Genomic DNA, 15,094 nt, shown 5'->3' with positions numbered 1-15,094 from the left:
GGCTTTACTCCACATCAGCTCAGTTCTCCGTTGCCCACAGTTTCTTGCCGGGACATTACCGGGACTATTTATGCTCACACCTACTGCAAAGTATTGTTGGTTCTGGCTACACACCAAGCATTTCCTTGTTTCTATTTTTCCTGTTTATGTGTACTGACCTCTTGCCTGGATTATTACTCTGTTTTTGGATTACCTTTGTTGCTGTTACTTCTTGGTTTTATGACCTGTGTCTGTTTTTGGATTCCTCTTATTAAATTGCACTTGGATCTGCCCTGCCTTCATTACAGTATGATTAAGATTAAGGGCCCTATTTTAACGATCTGAAACGCAAGTGCGAAGCGCAAGTGACTTTGTGGGCGGATCTTGGGCGCTGTTGCTATTTTCCCGGCGTGAGAAATAACTCTTGCGCCAGGCGCAGATCAATAAGGGGTTGGTCTGAAGAAGGTTCATTATTCATAGGTGTGGTTTGGGCGTAACGTTAAATAAACCAATCAGAACCTCATCCAACATTCCCTTTAAACGCAAGTGCGCAAGTTCCATGGCAGGTTACTATTATTATGACGGATTTACCAGGCGTACGCCAGGAGCGGTTCACAGCTGAGGAGACCCACGTTCTTGTAATAGCAGTCAAAGACAGAGAAGTTGTTTTGTATGGGGATGGGAGAAACCCGCCCAAATCAGCGTAGGTTAAACAGGCGTGGGAGGAAATAGCCACAATTGTCTCATCAGCTGGCATCCCCAGGACGTTGCACCGCAAGCGCTACAATGATGTCAGGAGACGGGGGAATCCCAAGCTTGCCAGCATAAATCGGGCACGCCGTGTAACGGGAGGTGGATCTGCCTCTACACAGACGCCAGCAGAGGACATCGCTGCGTCCACCCTCACCGCTGTAAGCCAAGAAACGCAAGCAGTCCAACCCCACAGTACACTTATAAATCAAATTCACATACATTAAGATTTCTAATGAAAACATTTTAATTATTATTTACATAAAATAAACATAATACAGCCACACAACAAACTTATGAAAATATTTTAATCGTTATTTGCATGATATTTTTTAACTCTTTCACCGCCAGCGTTTTTAAAAAAAGTTGCCAGCCAGCGCCAGCGTTTTTCATGATTTTCACCAAAGTTTAATGCCTTCCAGAAAATGTTCTTCTTTAAATATATAAACATACAATATACCAAATGAAAGAACAGACCCTCTGCTTTCAAAAAAAAAAAAAAAACGTTTCATCCTACCTTCAGTGGTTCTTTTGTAATCAGCTTTTGAATATGGGTAGGTTTCTGCAAAAACACCACATTTTGAGCAAAAAGCAGAGATAATTCCATTTTTGTGACAGACTTTTCATAGAGATCCCATTCAGAGCGATCTTTTAAACAGACACGGATGTCACAGGTCGGAGCGGACCCAAGATATCTAAAGGGTCACGCCCCTTTCCTAGGTTCCACCTCGAGGAGGTTCCCAAAGTCACCCCAATGACCAAACCAACACAATATTAAAAATTTGACAACTTTTATTAAATATTAAAAAGGTAAAGGGGGAAATGGGGAAGGGGCAATTTAAAATGACTCTCTTCCTTCTGGTGTCAGAACTGGATCCCACAAGAAGCAGGGGGTAGAACTCCTGTCTGGGGGTTCTCGTGTTTCCACGCAGGTTTCGAGACTGAGGTTCTTCTTGTTTCTCCGCAGGTCCAAGACTAAGGTTCTTCTTGTTTCTCCACAGGTTCACTGAAAACAGAGGTGTGTTATCATTCAAGAGCTTACGTTATTCACAGACTGGGGCTTTGTATCTTCCCTCACAGGTTTGCTGGGAGCAGAGGTAGATCAGCATTCATAGACATGCATGACTCACAGACTAAGGTTCTTCTTGTTTCTCCACAGGTTCACTGGAAACAGAGGTGAGTTTTCATTCGAGAGCTTACATTACTCACAGACTAAGGTTCTTCTTGTTTCTCCACAGGTTTACTGGTGTTTACAGGTAAGTAGTTCCCTTCCACTTATGTTGGTCTGCACAACGTGGTGTTCCGTCCACACGGGGTCTCTGGGGTAAAACAGTCTCTATCTCCAAAAGAAAGCACAGCACTACACTGCAAGCTTCAGTGCTAATACGCAAATTGAAAGTCAAGACTCACCCACAGCATCACACGCACACACTCTTCGTGAGGTAAGGACATAGGCAGCTTAACCCCAGGTTTCTCGTGCGGCTCGTCGGCCGTAGCTTGCAACGCAAGGGAAAAGTGGTAAACGATTACTTCTGAAGTCTTAATCTACCTTCACTGATCGTCCATCGGCTCACCCACACTTCGTCCTCCGTGGGGCCGGAGCTATAAATAGACATTCCAAACACACGCACAATAATTCCTCTTCTGCAGTGTGTACACAATATTCCAACTCTACTCACGTGTCAACCCGTACTGCTTTTCCTTCTTCACCCAGTCATCCTGAACAAATATTCCTTCTTGCTATAAACATCCACCTCCTCCTATTTCTTTCTTCCCCAAGGGAAATGTCTCGTCGCTCCCCAGCCTAGAACGCAGCCAACACACAGCGGACAGCATGCCAACACCGGCACAACAGAGAAGCACCCCGGTGCAGTGCTCCTTTAACTCTCTCTCCCAGCTCCGTCCTTTTCGCCTCCCTTGGCTGCCGCACTCTTTCCTTTTGCTATAAGCGCTTCACGGATCAACGGCGCCCTCCGGCTCCTCCAGGGACGGAGCGTGGGGTTTGGACTGCCCTAGGCAATAAAGGAGCTCGTGCCCGCAAACAACTCCCTGCATTGCGCTTCTTTGGACCTTTTTTTTTATGTGCCTTGTCTCTACTCCTCCTCCAATCATGGGTTGCTGCATTTATTTGCCGCACCTGTAGCTCGTTCACTCCTCATTTGTGTTGTCAGGGAGACCAGGAAGCAACATTGTGTTTGTACAAAGAGGTCTGGCAGGAAACCATCTTCAAGCGGAACCAATCTCCTCTGCTTTTGGTTCCGCTCCATCATAGTCACCCTGTGACACGGACATGCAGCCGCTTGCCATAGGGCAATACTTCCTGCTCCTTCTCTTGTCTCTTGTTCTGTCTCGCAGGTTCCGGCTGTCGATCTCTCAGGGGTCCCGGCGGAGTACTCGGATCTGTATCAGGTTTTCAGTAAATCCCGGGCCACTTCTCTGCCTCCTCATCGGTCGTATGATTGCGAAATCAAACTACTTCCCAACACTTCTCCGCCTAAGGGTCGTATATTTTCCCTATCTAAACCAGAAAGAGAGGCTATGGATAAATACATTAATGACGCTCTTAAAGCCGGTCTCATTCGCCGCTCCTCGTCTCCAGCTGGTGCTGGATTTTTCTTTGTAAAGAAGAAAGACGGGTCTCTTCGTCCGAGCATTGATTATCGAGGGCTGAATGACATTACTGTTAAGAATAAGTACCCCTTGCCATTAATGTCATCAGCATTCGAGTTGTTACAGGGAGCGCGCGTATTTACCAAGCTAGATCTGCGCAACGCTTATCACTTGGTACGTATTAAAGAGGGCGATGAGTGGAAGACAGCCTTTAATACACTCTCAGGACACTGGGAATATTCCGTTCTGCCGTTCGGTCTTTGTAACGCTCCGGCTGTCTTTCAGACCATGGTCAATGAAGTGCTGGGTGACATGATTAACAGATTTGTCTTTGTGTATCTTGATGACATTCTCATCTTTTCTCCCTCCATGCAGATACACACTCAGCACGTTCGCATGGTTTTACAAGGGCTTTTAGAGAATCAACTATTCGTTAAGGCGGAGAAGTGCGAGTTCCACAGGAAGTCGGTTTCGTTTCTGGGTTTTGTTATTGCCGAGGGGAAGATTCGTCCCGATCCCGCTAAGGTTAAGACGGTTGCCGATTGGCCAGTACCCGACACTCGGAAAGAGCTTCAGCGATTTCTGGGGTTCGCCAATTTTTATCGGCATTTCATCAGAAATTTTGGTCAGATCGCTAAGCCTCTTACCGCTCTCACTTCACCTAACGTATGTTTCCGTTGGAATAGAGAGGCTCAGGAGGCCTTTGATGCGTTAAAGTCCCGGTTCATCTCTGCGCCTGTCCTCTCTATTCCCGATCCGGCTAAACAATTTATAGTGGAAGTGGATGCATCTGATGTCGGGGTAGGCGCCGTTTTATCTCAGCGATCGTCTATTGATGGGAAAGTACATCCGTGTGCTTTTTTCTCTCACCCCAGCAGAACGTAATTACGACATAGGGAATTGGGAGCTGTTGGCGGTTAGACTCGCTTTGGGTGAATGGCGTCACTGGTTGGAGGGAACCTCGGAGCCCTTTCTGGTCTGGACGGATCATAAAAATCTTGAATATATCCGTTCGGCCAGAAGACTAACATCTAGGCAGGCTCGTTGGGCACTCTTCTTTGATCGTTTCAACTTCACTCTCTCGTACCGGCCTGGCTCGAATAATACTAAACCTGATGCTCTCTCCCGTCTGTTCGAGAAATCCGATTCAGAGCGGACGGAGACCATTCTCCCGGAGGGGAGAGTGGTCGGCGCCCTCGTTTGGGGAATCGAACAGCGGGTGAGAGAGGCCGGTCGGGAGGGGGAAGTTCTGGAGGGGTGTCCAGCGGGTCGCCTATGGGTTCCTGAGCGGTTACGTTCCGATGTCATTCGGTGGGGTCACGAGTCCAAGTTTGTCGGCCATCCAGGTATTCGGAGAACGTTGGCTGCCGTCCGTCAGCGTTTTTGGTGGCCTTCTATGTCCACAGACGTCAGACAGTTTGTATTAGCCTGTTTGGTTTGTGCTCATAACAAAGCATCTAATTTACCACCCGCTGGTCTGCTTAAATCTTTGCCCGTGCCCTCCCGCCCCTGGTCTCATATAGCCCTTGATTTTGTCACCGGCTTACCGGCATCTAGTGGTAACACTGTTATTCTAACTGCGGTGGATCGCTTTTCGAAGGCGGTTCATTTTATTCCCCTGCCCAAGCTTCCTTCTGCAAAAGAAATGGCTCAGGTTTTGATTAATCACGTCTTTCGGTTACATGGTATTCCGACTGATGTAGTGTCAGATAGGGGTCCTCAGTTCATCTCTCGTTTTTGGCAGGAGTTTTGTAGACAGATTGGTGCTACGGCCAGCTTGTCTTCTGGTTATCACCCGCAGACCAATGGGCAATGCGAACGGGCTAATCAGGATCTCGGTAGAACGCTCCGCTGTCTGTCGTCACAATATCCGAATACCTGGTGCGATCAGCTTCCGTGGGTTGAGTATTCTCACAATTCTCTTCCCGTTACCTCTACCAATTTGTCCCCGTTTGAGCTTTCCAACGTCTGCGTTAGCTTTCGTGCGCAGGTGAAGACGCACTTGGAGAACCTACGGTCTAGGTTTGGATTACGGCATCCGGAGGCTCGTCTTCGCCCGGACCGCTCGCTTGTGGATTACTGGAACTCATTGACTTTTTGTGTCTCTCGGAACAGCTGGTTCGCTTCGTTTTTAGGCGGTACACCAGCTGTCTCTGTTTCACATCGGCTTGCATCATCACCCGTGAGTGGATTACACTATTTCACCATTGTGGATTACATTGACTCTATTGACTGTTTGTCTCTCGGAACAGCTGGTTCGCTTCGTCATTAGGCAGTTACCAGTTACTTCCGGGTGGCTACATCTACATCAGGATTCCACAGTGGATTACCCCGTCTGAGAACTTTGGATCCATCTCCGCCTGTCATCCACCTTCAGGGCGGCGTGTTTCATCCCTCTGTTGCGTGTGGTGACCAGAGGTGTAAAGAGTAGCTGAAAGCCATACTTGAGTAAAAGTACAAATTCCTTACTGTAAAAATTACTCCACTACAAGTTACAAGTCACCAATTTAAATACGACTTGAGTAAAAGTATTAAAGTAACCCAATTTAAAAGTACTCAAGTATTTTTACTCGTACTGAATGTTGGCTCAAAGATGCACTAGTCCTCAACACAAAGAGACATTGTAGGTCTGGGCAGTGAAAACTAAGAAAGTTTATTTATGAGGTTTTATTTCCTAATATAGAAAAGAAATCAAACACCTCAAAATTTTGACCTGGCAGAACAAACACAGATTAAACATAGTCATAGTCTTCTTTTGACTAAATTTTTATTTAGTTTTAGTCATATTTTTGTCATCTGAATCGATTTAGTTTTTTGTCTAATTTTATTCATCTAAATGCCATAAGATTTTAGTCTAGAAATCTAAATTACATTTAATTTAAACCCATTTAATTTTAGTCTAGTGTCATTGTGTACTTGAATGTGCCATGCTGAAAAATATATAGCCTAACTTTGTGATATATGGTAACAATTTACAGTGGGGTTCATTGGTTAATATAAGTTAGCTACATTGGTTAACATGAACTGATAATGAGCTGCACTTATACAGCATTTATTCATCTTTGTTAATATTAATTTCAACAATTACTAATACTTTATTAAAATCTTGTTAACATTAGTTAATGCACTCTGAACTAACATGAACAAACAATTAAAGCTTACATTTTTATTAACTAACATTAACAAAGATGAATAAATGATGTAACAAATGTATTGCTCATGGTTTGTTTAAGTTGGTTAATACATTAACTACTGTTAACTAATGAACCTTGTTGTAAAGTGTTACCAAATATTCTTATATAGGCCTATCCCAAAAAAGATATAATTTTTATATTTAGAAAATTCCAGTAAACTAAAATTACACTAACAGAAATATGATAATGCATATTAAAAACGTGAAGTTGTTCATTTGAAAGATTAATTGTAAACACATGTAGTACGTAACACCACTCTCTCACATTAAGTGCACTACATTTATTCCGTCATGCATCCCTCTTACAGTAAATACATTACAGCATACTTGATTAAATGTGAGGACAGTAAAATTGTACACTTATTATCAATCTTATAATGTACTTAAGTTAATCGGGCAATCAGTACAGGACCTCGGTTTATTTTGGCTTATATAGTAAGTTATATCAAGTTATGTACAAGCTCAGGTTAGCTGATAAGGTAGCATCAGAGTATATAAACATTTGTGCTTGCCTTTGAGTTGCGGGATGACCCTCCTGCAATCGCGCATCACTTCTGTTTTGATTGTAGCATCACATGTTTAACAAAGGGTCCCTTGACTGAAGCAAATGTGATATGCATCCATATGTTTGCTCTTTATCTCTTCTCTCAGACCAGACGCGAACTTTTCTCTACAGTTTATGACATACGCAGCACGCAGATGTCCCGCTACGGTGGCTCAACGCAAGCCATTCAGCGTTTGACATCAAAGTACCGCGAGAGCAGACTTCTCTATATGCATTTGATTCGCTCTCGCAGTACTTTGATTTCATACGATTGCTCTGCGCAGAGCCAAATGAAGTCCCTCAGTTGTGTGTGTCCGTGTAACCTCGCGACCACAGATTCTATCCATCATCACCCTCTGACACTTTCGTCTCGTTTTTATTTGACGAATAAACAATGTAGCGAGTAACGTTAAGTGTCATTTCAAATGTAGTGGAGTAAAGAGTACAAATACCCAATCAAAAATGTAATTGAGTAGAGAGTAAAAGTTGCCTATATTTTTGATACTCAGTACAAGTACAAAGTAGCCCAAAAAATACTTAAGTACAGTAACGAAGTACATTTACTCGAGTACTTTACACCTCTGGTGGTGACTGTGCTGGTGTTCTCGACGGTGTGCGTGGGTGGCTCTCTCTCTCTTTGGATCTGTACTGAACTATCTTGTAGCGCCGACTCACTCTCTCCTACTGTTGGGCGTGCATCATTCCCACAGTAGTGTTTACATCCAGAGTGAGTCGAGGGTGTGTGCCGTGTGTGGATCTTACCAGTGACTTTGCACTCCAGCTCTCTAATTCTTTATTTTTTCTCAATAAACATTGTTAACTTGCACTTGACTCCGAAGTTTTTCCTGACAATTATGGGTTTTCACAGAAAAAGAACTGATAAAAACTTTAACTATTTAAATATTTGTTAATAAATTGTTATAGAGGTTTAACCTATTATATTATTAATGTTGCTTTTTTTGTAAATGATCATTTTGTGAAGTCACTTTTCAGGTGTTAACTTACATGAACCCTGTTCAGCACATTTTATTGTATTTTTTTTCTCCACAGTACTTACAATGCATGTCAAAAACACAGTTTTGTGTGTTTCCATGGAGAATCAAGTTTATTCAATGACTGACTTATAGTCAGTCATGAACTTTGTGTTATAATACATTAAGAATAACTCTGTTAACTTAATGGAGATGTTGGACAATGCAATTTATATAACAATAATAAAAGTATTTCAAGTTAAATCAATTTAAAATTAAGTTGACTGAACTTGCTGTATTAAAATGGAATTACTAGAAATGTTATGATGTACTCTTGTTTTAGTTCACATTACTTAATTTTTACAGTACTTAAACAACTTTCCTCCAATTTTTGAAATGACTCAAGTTTTTAGGAGACAATATACTTTGTAAGAATGCTGTGAATTAAAATGCACAAACTAGAAGCAATAACACCCAACAAACAAAGGGACATTTAATACTTATTTTAATTTATGATTATGAGGAAGTAAAAATGTTATGGTTGTGAGATTAAGTTATGTAATTATGGAAAAAACTAAAAAAGCCTGAGACATTGCATGGGTATTTAAATATCAGCAGGCTATGGTTACTGGAAATACCAGATGCTGAAAATCTAACACTCCAAGTCCTTACTATGTTTGCAAGATCAGCTCCCAATGCAATTTTAACAAGAGTTAATATCGTCTTTACTACTTTATCAATACCAGCCAAATCTAATGCTGTAGATCTCCAAGCTGAATGATTAACTTTACCAGCGTGGCCTAAGCAGAACGTAACTGTCAGGAAAAACTTCGGAGTCAATTGCAAGTTAACAGAGTTTATTGAGAAAAAATAGAGAATTAGAGAGCTGGAGTGCAAAGTCACTGGTAAGATCCACACACGGCATACACCCTCGACTCACTCTGGATGTGATCACTACTGTGGGAATAAAGCACGCCCAACAGTAGGAGAGAGTGAGTTGGCACTACAAGAAAGTCCAGTACAGATCTGAAGAGAGAGAGCCACCCACGCACTCCGTCGAGAACACCAGCACAGTCACCACACGCAACAGAGGGATGAATCACGCCGCCCTGAAGGCGGATGACAGGCGGAGATGGAAGGTGGTAAATCCAAAGTTCTCAGACGGGGTAATCCACTGTGGAATCCTGATGTAGATGAAGCCACCCGGAAGTAACTGGTATACCGCCTAATAACGAAGCGAACCAGCTGTCTCGAGAGACAAACAGTCAAAAGAGTCAATGTAATCCACAATGGTGAAATAGTATAATCCACTCACGGGTGATGGTGCAAGCCGATGGGAAACAGAGACAGCTGGTGTACCGCCTAATAACGAAGCGAACCAGCTGTTCCGAGAGACAAACAAAGTCAATAAGTTTCAGTAATCCACAAGCGAGCGGTCCGGGCGAAGACGAGCCTCCGGATGCCGTAATCCAAACCTGGGGTAACTAGAGAAGGAAACAAGGAAGCGTCCGACAAGACAAGGCAGAGCAGCAAGACTGTGATCAAACAAATGAGCGCGCAACGAAAGATAAATATATATATATAGGAAAAGGTAAACGAGACACCATCGGTGAACAATTACCGAAACAAGAGGGCGGAGTTACTGAACACACGAGGAACCGGCACCACAGGTAAACAAACACATATACCCCACACACAGCCATCGATCAACCAGCAGTCATGACAGTAACAGATTGGTAAGGTAAGGATACTATAACAATAAAACCATGTCTGTATTTGTGATCGTAAAAACGACAAACGACAAGCGCTACACTGCTCAAAACTTTTGTTGGAATAATGGTTTAGTCCGTAGTAAATATGAAAACATAGACTACTTTCAGGCTGTGAGTCAGAAGTGGGCGGGGTTATGATAATGACCATCCTGTCCATGTCAACTGGCTCAGGAAGTAAATTGTTGCCTACAATCCATGTGTTTGTTGTAGTCCAAAAAAAGAGATTAAAGTTGGAGACGATAACGCGTGTCATCAATTACTTTGGGGTTTGTAACATTTGCATATTGTTAACATGTACTAATACACACTTAATACACAAAGTAAATGTAAAATTGTGAATCGGATTAATGGTGCTCTTTAAATCACGTATTTATAACGATTTCACCAGGCTTAAAAAATGATTGAAAAAAAACCAACACAAAGAAAAACCTTCTCAGCTTCAATAGTTGCAACTTTTCTGTCATTAGAACAAGGTGTTCAATGCACCACCATTTCTGTTTAAAAAAAGTTTTTGTTGATGTTGTTGGGGCTGAACCTGAGGCAATTCAACTCCCACATCAGGCACAGTAACAACACTTGTGAGGAGACACTTCTAGCAGGAGTGCAGATAATGCCTTAAGTTCTAAACTTCGCACCATGACTTTTAAAATTATTTTTCTTCATAGGACTTTTTCCTCCTATTAAAATTAGCTTTTTTTCTCCTATGAGTTTAAATTCAACCCATGGGTAGTCAGCTGACATTGGCTTAACTTAGAACTCTCTTCTTTACGTTGCATTATTACTATGCTCGCTAGTATGGTTTAATCTTAGCCACTGTACTCTGAATCTTATATTGTCCACTAGGGCTGTCACTTTTTATTCGATATTCGAATATGCATTCGAACATGACGTGAAATATCCGTATTTGAACTATAAATAAACCATCCGATTTTTAAAATGCCGTATTTAGCACATTTTTTACAGTAAACACCACGTAATAGGAAGGAGGCTGAGAGTGAGACTGACGGCAACTGTGCGCAAGAGAGGGAATCAAATTGAAATCTAATGTGCATGTCAAGATAGAATTATAGTTTGTATAGTTTTACATATTATTGTTTATAATGTTAAATATTATAGCAGAATAAAAAGCTTGTGTTAATACGTTCGCATTATGAAATAAGCATGTATGAAGATAATTTCATCATGTTTACAACGCAATGTAAACTTTATATTAAACAACAACAGAATTTGTCTTGTAAACGGATTTTAAATGATAATGTGCTGACTGTCGCGCGTCACATAGACGACAGAGTCAAGTGAGATCTGCTTAAAGGCTCTCTAAGCGAATCTGCGAGACGTTAGTTATTGTTGACGTTTGAAACTGTTTTCAAACAGACGGAGCATAGCTAACTCCTCCCCCTCCCTCCCGTGCTTTCATGAACGCACCCCACCCCCAAATCCTTTTTGTCGTTTATTGGCTGGAATACTTTGTTTTGTTTTGTGATGCTAGGTTTGGCCACTTGTTGATATTGCAGTTTGTGAAGCCTGTGCTGTCTACAGAGATCGCGTTTTTTTACAGTTTGATCAGCGGACAGGCAGCAAGCAGATAGTGAGGAGATGTTTCCGGTATGTAACAAAAAATGTTTTATGGTCTAAAACGGTTCAATTCGCTTAGAGCGCCTTTAACTCAGCGGTAAGTTCTTTTTCATCTCAAATATCAAATGGTTTGCGCTCTCTATCATTAAAAACGGTCAAGCAAACAGCAAGCGCAGAGATAATGCACTTGTCAATGACGGCTCACAAACGCGCGAGATAGTCTATGTATGTGTGCTTGTTGTTAACGAGATTTCTTCTCACAAACAGGCTCAAGCACGGGATAAGTGCTTGTCAATGAAGGGCATTATATCCGCGGAATTCAGCTGAGTTTTCCGCCGAAATCTGCGGGCGCGGATTTCGTTTGGGCTTGGCTATATGCCTTACTCCTGCTGCTGTTTAAGTTGTCACCTGTTTTGAGTCGTTGTTATTCATAAGTTGATAACCTGCTGTTTAAAACATCAAGTAAAAAAGTAATGCAGACGAGCATACGAACCCCGTGCGCACGTTTGATAAATCCCGATTTTTTTGTACTTAGGCACATTCTAAATTTCATTCGTAGGTACAAATACAGAACATTTTCTACGCACTGACAATGACAACGGAGATTATCCGTATAGTAAAAGTTTACATAATGAAATGGCGCTCACATTAACATTAATACATTACCTTCCGCATTAATAACAGATGGCGACAAATTAATAACAAATTAGCTCCGCTGGTGCTTGACTCGCTGGTGTTGTTGTGTAATAGTGTAGTGTATCAAACACGTGATCGTATTGTCGTATTTCCACGTGAAATATAAGTTATTGATTTTTCAGTGTATCGCAAAGCCTCGCTCTGCCCACCACTAAATATAACCAAACTTTGGATCGTTCTGCCTCGATGCAATGTTTGCTGCGTTCTAAACCAAAACAACACAGCGTGTGTGTGACGTCATGACACATTTGCAACAAGCGGAACCGATAAGCGGAATCGTTAAGCAGGCATGCTAATGGTTCAAAGGAATCGTTTCACTGGGCACCGGTTCGGTTCTCGATTCCCATATCTAGTACCAAATCAACTTTTTTTGCTTCGAAAGCTGGCAGTAATCTGGACCTGAGAAGCTCTCTACCTGCTCTGGAACCTCTGTGTGTCTGAAGTTGGTTGGACGGACAGCACCACATCGGAGACTCACTTTCACTTCATGGTCAGACTCATCATTTCTTTAAAGAGAGAATGAATGGGTAACGCTTTAGATTACAGCCCGGAAAGTACTGCGTAAGTACAGCGAATTTACAGCGTATGTTTCTGTAATTATAGTAAACTTATGAAGTACGTACGTGTAATTATAAGAGAACAATTTATAATATTTGGGGAACAAAGGGGTAACAACCAGGAAAAATACAAATAATATATGCAGTAAGTATTTTAGATTACTAAACAACAAAACTTGAAATTCAGTTAATGTGTTTATGCTATACAATACAATTTATTTAGAATTTTCAATAAAGGTTACTTACCTTAAGAAAGAAAAAGAGTACAGGAATTTGTTGGGTCATCAAGCAAAGTTAAAAATAGGCAAGCAACTATGGTGAAAACAAAGCAAGCAAAACTAGAACTATTTTCTGTAGTTAATGTGTAAATATACCATTGTTTTGTGTTGTTACAGTCTAAGTCAAAAATTTTTACCCCCTTGTTTCACGTAGTAGGAGTAAGTACAGAATCTGCGGGCTGTAAATTAAAGTGGCACTTGTTACCCCCTTGTTTCACGTAGTTACAGAGTAAATACAACATCTGCGGGCTGTAAATTAAAGTGGAACTTGTTACCCCCTTGTTTCACGTAGTTAAAGAGTAAATACAACATCTGCGGGCTGTAAATTAAAGTGCCACTTGTTACCCCTTTGTTCCGAAAATATTATAAATTGTTCCCTTAAAATTACACGTATGTACTTTTTAAGTACACTATAATTAGAGAAATGTATGCTGTAAATTCACTGTACTTACGCAGTACTTTACTGCATATATTATTTGTATTTTTCCTGGTTGTTACCCTTTTATTCCCCAAATATTATAAATTGTTCCCTTATAATTACATGTACGTACTTCATAAGTAAACTATAATTACAGAAACATACGCTGTAAATTCCCTGTACTTACCCAGTACTTTCCGAGCTGTAATCTAAAGCGTTACTGAATGAATTAATAAAACGTGCCCATGATTTAGCTTAAATAAGGGAACGAAGTAATGAAACATGCCCACGATTTATCTTAAACGTGTAAAAAACAAGTATCCTGAATTTTTTTTATAAATTGTGGGAATTAATTACTAATTTGTGGACACGATAAAATAATTTGTTTGCATGTCAGATCCTGTGCTTATTAGCACTTCCCGGGGGTGGGGGGGGGGGTGGGGGGGATTTTCCCTTATGTTGACAGGTATGTTCTAAGCTTTTCTAATAGGAAGCTTTACATTTTGAGATTTTAAGCTTTAAAGTCATTCAAACTTTACACTTGTAAAGGTTTTCCACAATTAAAAGATTTAAAAGTATTTTAATATTGTGTTTTTCTGTAAAATATATTTAAATATTTCTTCTTTTTATAGGAAATTTCACAAAATTCAAAATTTACCAGGAAATCTTTAAATCAGTTTATTTATCTTCAATTCTGGCAAACTGATACAAGTTTCAAGTAAAAATGTTAGCTTTATTTAAGTACAATGTTAGCTTTATTTCTGATAGATTGTTGTTTGTTATTCAGTTTACAGTTTCAGGGTTTATTGTGTTGGATTAAAGTTTTGCCCTCAATTGCTCTACAATAAAAAAACTAAGGCAAGCAACTGATGTTAACTCATTCCCAGGAATAAGGTCACATATCCAACAATCATCACGTTTATAATGAGGTAAAAAATGGTCTTTTGTAAACATAGGTGCAGATAGCCACAAATGCTACACCATCTTTTATCTTAGGTCCTACTTTACAAAATGAGTCCAATCACAGCATTTTCTTTTGTTGTGTGCATTAATAATTCCATGCTATTTATGTGCAAAACAAAACAAAGTACTTTTGTATTGTCACACCCTTCAGTAAAATAAGAATAACTTTTGAATTTGACATGCTAAAGAGACCATTCTTTTTTCGAGTGATTACTGCCATTTGCTGGTAACAACCAGAACTGTCTCCAGTCTGCTAGACGCAGTGTTCTTTAACACACCTGGGGCCCGTTTCAGAAGGTGGTTAAGTGAAAACTCAGAGATTCCCTGATTTCAGGCTTAACATACTTAGAGTTTTCTGTTTCAAAATGAGAGGTAGGTTAAACCTGAGACAGCGGGGAAAGTCAAGTTTGTTTCCAAGAGTAACTTACTCTGTGAACCTAACCAGGGGGTAATCCAGAAAGCTGGTTATGTGACATACCCGGGGATGTTGAAATTGAAAATGTCTTTATGTATTCCCCGTGTGCATGCATTAACTTAAGATTACCAGTAGGAGGTTGATTGAACTAACTCTTATCAGGTGCCCCCAGAACAGACATGATCAGGCTAAGCAGGTTTTAGGTTAATCAACCAAAAGTTCAGGATTAGCTGATGGTAAGTTAACCCTGCTTTCTGGAATACACCCCTGGTCGGGAGCATATTTTATCCTGTAAACTCAGAGTTTCTTGTGGTCTCCTACCCATTTTTAAAGGAGTAGCTGTGTTTAATCTTGTTTGTTGCTTTATGATGTT

The sequence above is a fragment of the Paramisgurnus dabryanus genome, chromosome 3 (genome assembly GCF_030506205.2).
Source record: "Paramisgurnus dabryanus chromosome 3, PD_genome_1.1, whole genome shotgun sequence".
In the NCBI taxonomy this organism is placed as follows: Eukaryota; Metazoa; Chordata; class Actinopteri; order Cypriniformes; family Cobitidae; genus Paramisgurnus; species Paramisgurnus dabryanus.
This window is presented reverse-complemented; position numbering follows the sequence as displayed.